At 41.4% G+C, this 7,058-nt stretch overlaps 1 long non-coding RNA gene across 1 annotated transcript; it reads left to right on the forward strand.

Annotated features, from left to right (window-relative positions):
- On the forward strand, window positions 1-3,569 carry LOC311114746. The gene is made up of 6 exons (XR_014611144.1): window positions 1-17; window positions 501-559; window positions 1,892-2,260; window positions 2,472-2,741; window positions 3,274-3,363; window positions 3,489-3,569. It is a non-coding gene; the product is annotated as an uncharacterized lncRNA (long non-coding RNA).
- The last annotated feature ends 3,489 nt before the right edge of the window (window positions 3,570-7,058 follow it).

Below are 7,058 nucleotides of genomic sequence, written 5' to 3' on the forward strand. Positions count from 1 at the left end.
AAGGCTTCAGTCTGCTGGTGAGTTCTTACCTCTTGGTAGTGTGTTACACAAGGAAATGGAAACATGCTTTTTAAAACTCTTGTATGATCGTATAGATAAATGTTTGCTTCTTCGATGAACTGAAAGCTGGCATCAAATCAACTTCCTTGTAACTTTTGTTTTTGTTTAAAAGTTGAACGTTTCTCTGTGTCCATGTCAGTTGTAAATCAAACTACAAAAGGTTTAACAAAGCTTGGCAGTGGCTCAACAATGTTTCAGGAATGTTGAGAAAAGTTATATATTAATACACAGTTGCAGTGTCAACGTGCCAATCGGTCAAAGTTGTTGCTACTGAGGGTGATAGCTGACAGACTGTTTGACACGATAAATACGACTATGCTGAATGTGATTGTCACTTCAGGAGGAAATGGTGTCCACTTCTTTATGAAATCTCCTCCTTCCTTTCCTTTTGGATTGCAGACTATGTTGTTTACTATTTTGATACTGCATTTTCCCCTTAGAATGGTCTGCATCCATCTCAAAATGGCTGTTAGGACTTTCTGGAATATTCTGCTGTATGGTAAGTTTCCACGGCGAAGTTCACCACTGTTTTCATTCATCAATATAGACATTCACGAGGTTATAGGTCACCGCCGGCTCTGGTTTCTATTTAGTGTACATTCTGACCAGAGCACCATGCTGCTACAGAAACCATACTGGACATACTGACCCTGTAGATTACATTGTCCAAAACAGTCTTAGTAAGGACAAAAATTGAACAAAAAAAACGGAAGTCTCATGCTAAAATGATCTAAAAATGGTATTGGGTTGTGAAAGCATTGCTGTCGACATCGTCAATGAAGATGCAGACTTTGACCTTGCAGATTTTAGCAGGTGGATTTCTTCAGAACTGCATTTGATGTACTGTATCCCACACCGTCATCAAAAATAACTATGTGACAAATGCACACAAAATATATTGGTTCCCTTTCATCTCAATGGAGCATAATTTTTTTATTTTTTACATTTGTCAATGAGTTCTGTTAGGATGCTGTGTACACCTCTCACAGACACAAGGGTGTTTACTCTGAGACAGAGTTATTGAAACAGTTACTGCTCACTAGGAGGGTGACATTAGAGTTGCTCTGAGACAGTGTTATGGAGACAGTACTGCTCACTAGGAGGGTGACATTAGAGTTGCTCTGAGACAGTGTTATGGAGACAGTACTGCTCACTAGGAGGGTGACATTAGAGTTGCTCTGAGACAGTGTTATGGAGACAGTACTGCTCACTAGGAGGGTGACATTAGAGTTGTGAACAGAAACAGCTAAGAGGGTACAGCACCATGCCATATATTACTGTATGATGATTGATTATTTATAACAATTAAACATGTTCTTATAAAATATGATAACAATAGCTGTCTGTGATTCTAAATCAGAGCTGGACGTTATGGCTTCCTGACCTCTCACTCACTGTCATCAACCACATCCGTGGGTGGGTAGAGCCGTAAGCAGAGGCAGGTCCTGTGGTATAGACCCACATTGGATTAGATTAGATTACCAACACCTTGTTGGTTCTGTGTATCTAGCTGTAGACTAGTTGTAAACTTGTCTGGCAACCTTTTCCTCTCTAACGTCATCCTTGATTGGTGACTTTACACAATAGTGCTTTAGGAACTTCCAGTAGTGAGGCCTGAGAATGTTCTCAGAACTGGGAATGGAGAGGCAGGAAAGTCCCAGGCTTGTACTTGTAGTACGTCAATAATACGCCAGATCCTGTTTTTTTTTTTTTATCTTCACAAACATGTCATCTCTGTGAGGCCTAGTTTGATACACAGTGAACATGTCTTTATTAGCCTGGTAAATGTGGAGTTCAGTTTGAACTAACTATTGCCTCTTTGTTTGGAAAGTTATTTCAGTAGTTTCATCAACATACCCGAAGGAGCAAACCGTCGTTGGAATCATCGGAGAGCCCGTCCTTCTGCCTTGCGGTCACTCCAAATTGTCAACTGGCAACTACCCAACAAAAACCAGAATCTATTGGCAAGATTTAACCCCCAAAGTGCTGCATGTTTTCAATGATGGAAATGAAGAGTATTACTACCAAGACCCTTTTTACACAAACAGAACAACAATTAACAGAGATCAGTTGGCTTCTGGAAATCTGTCACTCCTGCTCAACCCAGTAAATGTCCCAGACAATCGCCTGACCTGCTGTGTCATTCTAATAATAAATGGTGTAAAATCAGAAGTGTGCCGAATCACTGTCAATGCAGCAGGTAGGCTATGGATTGGAGAGCTATTGTTAAATCAGGCTCATGTTTGGAGGGTGGGACTGGAACACAATGGTTCTTTAGCTCATAATATAAAAATCACATCCTTGTTCTGGAAACATTCGCATTACCAAAGTAATATGTACCATAAATACCATCAGCACATCTTTCTCATAATCACGCTCGTTCCGGCGTTGTCTCATTGTGCTCCTTACAGCGAGATACCAGAAGCCCAATTTGACAGTAAACTCCACAGACATGACGCTGGTGTGCACCACTTATGGAGGCTTCCCCGAAGCCCAGATGACGTGGAGGACCCATAACCGTACTCTGGACCCTCAGGAGGCTGTCACCAAGACCACCCAGGATCCCGGAACGAGAACCTACAACATCAGCAGCCGAGTGAATGGGACAGAGGGACAAAATATGACCTGCAGTGTCCATAACCCCACCCTCAACGAGATCCGGAGTACCTCTATCGTCATACGTAAGTCTGTGAGTTCTACCAAACAGTGAATGTACAGAGACAGTGAGGCCTAATCACTTCAGATGCACTGCTGAATGTCATTACAAAGATTTAAATCAGATTTAGACCAATAAACGAAACCAATTCTCCTCAACTGGATTAGTTGCAATCCAGGGTGCCCGTTCAAGTGTTTCAGGTCACATGACAAATTCATAAATATCGAAGGTCAGATTGTGATGAAAGCGAGTGCAGCTCAAACCCAATTTGCGCTCAGACATCGCCCTCTAGTGGTTTGATTCAGTAGTAGTCAACTCATTGGAAACCATGATGATTTGGAAACATTTGGTAGCATGGCACATTAAAGAATATCCAATATGTTGATTATTTTAAATGAGCTCCATAAATGTCTATGTTTTGTCTTTGTCATCACTCGGATAAACGGTATACAACTAAGAGAAAATGTTGGATCAGGGGTTTCCAGGAGAGATCTAAATCACAGCATTCATGTTTTCTTGTTCACGTACAACATGGTCTTCACATTGTGTCTTTACAGCCAAAAAGGAAAACCTTTCACTGGGAATTAGCCTGGCAGTTTGTGCGTCCGTCATCATATCGTTGATTGCGGTCACTCTCTGTATAAAATGTGAGTCTCAATCTTTTCCTTTTGAATTGACTTACAGTAGTAGTAGGCTGGCGTCGTGTAACTCAATAAGGATCAAAGGTAGTGGTATGTATTGTAAAAGTGGGCGTACTCTTCTGTTACTGCAGACCTCAACTTCATGAAGCCACTGAGAAAGATGATCCATTGCTGTCCACAATCTGATCCTGAACACCCTCCACAAGAACCAGGCGAGTCTTAGACTGCACAGTACTACAGTATATCTGTATAACTTACTATAGAGTGTCTGTATAACTTACTATAGAGTGTCTGTATAACTTACTATAGAGTGTCTGTATAACTTCCTATAGAGTGTCTGTATAACTTTCTATAGAGTGTCTGTATAACTTCCTATAGAGTGTCTGTATAACTTCCTATAGAGTGTCTGTATAACTTCCTATAGAGTGTCTGTATAACTTCCTATAGAGTGTCTGTATAACTTACTATAGAGTGTCTGTATAACTTACTATAGAGTGTCTGTATAACTTCCTATAGAGTGTCTGTATAACTTCCTATAGAGTGTCTGTATAACTTACTATAGAGTGTCTGTATAACTTACTATAGAGTGTCTGTATAACTTACTATAGAGTGTCTGAATAACTTACTACAGAGTATCTGTATACTGTAACTTATTATAGTGTATCTGTATAACTTTCCTCTCTCTGATTTGTCGTTTTCAGAAATTGAGGAGCTGAATCCACAACAGTAGCGATCAACTCCCAAGCTCCTCCAGTGGTGAGGAAGAGGACCAGTAACTGTGTTGCTGGTGCACATTATTTTGAGCAACCAGCCATGGCTGGACAAAATGAGGACGTTGGTAATGTAGAAATATTGAGAGGCATGCTGCTACCAACAATCTTGCATTGAAGCTGATCTGTGATGCTAGTAATCTATGTGCAATAATCCAGCATTTAGGTCCAGGTGTTTATACAAAATATTTTACTTTATCTAAGGACGGATCAAATTGAGAAGCTAAGATGTAGGACTCACTTGAAGAAAATAACAGACAGTTACAGTCAATATCAATTAAAAGACACAAAAGGTGTACTTGGATAGTGTACCTGTAACTGAACCTGAATGTGTTGCGTTATAATGAAAGTGTTTTTGTCATAATGTGTTTTAGTATTTTCTATATGTCCCAACAGACACATAGACAATGAATAAAGAAACAATCACACCTCATTCAAACTCAGATAGGTATGGATAGAGATCACAGGAGGCTGGTGGCACCTTAATTAGGGAGGACGGGCTCGTGGTAATGGCTGGAGCGGAATCAGTGGAATGGTATCAAATACATCAAAGACGTGGTTCCCAGGTGTTTGATTCCATTCCATTTGCTATTTTCCAGCCATTGTTATGAGCCGACCTCCCCTCAGCAGCCTCCGCTGACAGAGATTCAGGTACTTTCTGTATCTAACTTGCAGGTCTGTGGATCATCTCGGTAGTGAATGTCTCATTGTATTTTATGACTGAGTGAATGTCATGTCTCATTGTATTTCATGACTGAATGAATGTCACGTCTCATTGTATTTTTATGACTGAGTGAACGTCATGTCTCATTGTATTTTTATGACTGAGTGAATGTCATGTCTCATTGATGGAATCCGTTACAGTGCCTATAGAAAATCTAGACCCCCCTAGGACTTTTTCACATTTTGTTGCGTTACAAAGCCTGCTAGCTAAAAATAGAGTTACCTGACAATGAAAGATAAACGATTTTAGAATATAACTACAGTATGTAAACTACAGAGCGCGGGTCGCTTGGGGGAGACCCTACGGTAGCCCCAGTTAGATCAGTTCGATCAGGCTACTCAACCGTGTTTTTATTTGTTTTGTCATTTTTTGTTGGGAAGGTTTACAGTAATGATATATTTCAATTCATATATTCAGTTTATATAAAATGTACCCGTGGGCTGCCACTCAAAATAAAAACTAAAGTAAGAAATAGATACAGAGAAATGATCATATTGATCAAAAAGGATTTTGTAATAGTATAATTGGTATGTAAATAAACAAAAAGCGGTGGGCCTACACCCCCAACTCCTCATCCGATTCCCCCCAACCCAACATGTCTCTGTACAACCCCCCTCACCTGGAAACCATGTTTTCCACCCCTTCCAACCCCTCCTGCAACAGGTTGGCTGTCAGTCCCCCCCCCTCCCCCCCATATCTCTTTCTGCCCATCCCCCCACCACTTGTCCTCTAAGCCCCTCCCCCCTCCTCTAGCCCCCTAAACATCCAAGGTTGCCCTCCCTACCCCCAGAGAAAACCCTCCCCGTACCACCCCTCTCCCCATGGGCCTGAAAGCAAAGAAAGTATCATGCTGAATAGCCACCACTAGACAGCTTACCCCCCCCCCCCCCCCCCCCCCCATTGCTACAGTTGTTACTATGGACAGTTGAAATCGGTAGTTTACATACACCTTAGCCAAATACATTTAAACTCAGTTTTTCACAATTCCTGACATTTAATCCTAGTAAACATTCCCTGTCTTAGGTCAGTTAGGATCACCACTTTATTTTAAGAATGTGAAATGTCAGAATAATAGTAGAGAGAATGATTTATTTCAGCTTTGATTTATTTCATCACATTCCCAGTGGGTCAGAAGTTTACATACACTCAATTTGTATTTGGTAGCATTGCCTTTAAATTGTTTAACTTGGGTCAAACGTTTCGGGCAGCCTTCCACAAGCTTCCCACAATAAGTTGGGTGAATTTTGGCCCATTCCTCCTGACAGAGCTGTTGTAACTGAGTCAGGTTTGTAGGCCTCCTTGCTCGCACAAGGAGTTCTGCCCACAAATGTTCTATAGGATAGAGGTCAGGGCTTTGTGATGGCCACTCCAATACCTTGACTTTGTTGTCCTTAAGCTATTTTGCCACAATGCTTGGGGTCAATGCTTGAGATCCATTTGCGACCAAGCTTTAACTTCCTGACTGATGTCTTGAGATGTTGCTTCAATATATCCACATCATTTTCCTTCCTCATGATGCCATCTATTTTGTGAAGTGCACCAGTCCCTCCTGCAGCAAAGCACCCCCACAGCATGATGCTGCCACCCGCGTGCTTCACGGTTGGGATGGTGTTCTTCGGCTTGCAAGCAGCCCCCTTTTTTCTCCAAACATAACGATGGTCATTATGGCCAAACAGTTCTATTTTCGTTTCATCAGACCAGAGGACATTTCTCCAAAAAGTACGATCTTTGTCCCCATGTGCAGTTGCAAACCGTAGTGTTATGATGACTTTCTGGTATCGAGAAGTTCAGGATGCAAGAGAGTAGTCGACCACATATATATGGGGAGTTGATTCAGTCATTATTTAATGGTTACAGTACTGGATTCAATGACAAGCGATACGGACATAGCCTCTTGTCATCTCAATCACTTCGATAGAAAATCTCTCCGTATATATAATGCTCTCCGAGCTACTTCCATCCCACAGTTGCCAACCATTATTGAGTGTCACTCATCTACTACAATAGGATCCCCATACATGGTATCGTGTGGCACCCTAACCAGGCCATTCCTTCTAAGTTTAGCAACAGTTTCCCCCAATCTATCTTGGCACAACGACCCTCTGTCCCTCACCCGTGACATCAATAACACATGTCCTCTCTATATGAGATCAATCAACTTTAATTAATACTGTATGAAAAGTCGTTATATCAAGTAGTCTGGCTTT

This window comes from Coregonus lavaretus, assembly GCF_964263955.1.
Source record: "Coregonus lavaretus genome assembly, contig: HAP1_SCAFFOLD_2939, whole genome shotgun sequence".
Taxonomy (NCBI): domain Eukaryota; kingdom Metazoa; phylum Chordata; class Actinopteri; order Salmoniformes; family Salmonidae; genus Coregonus; species Coregonus lavaretus.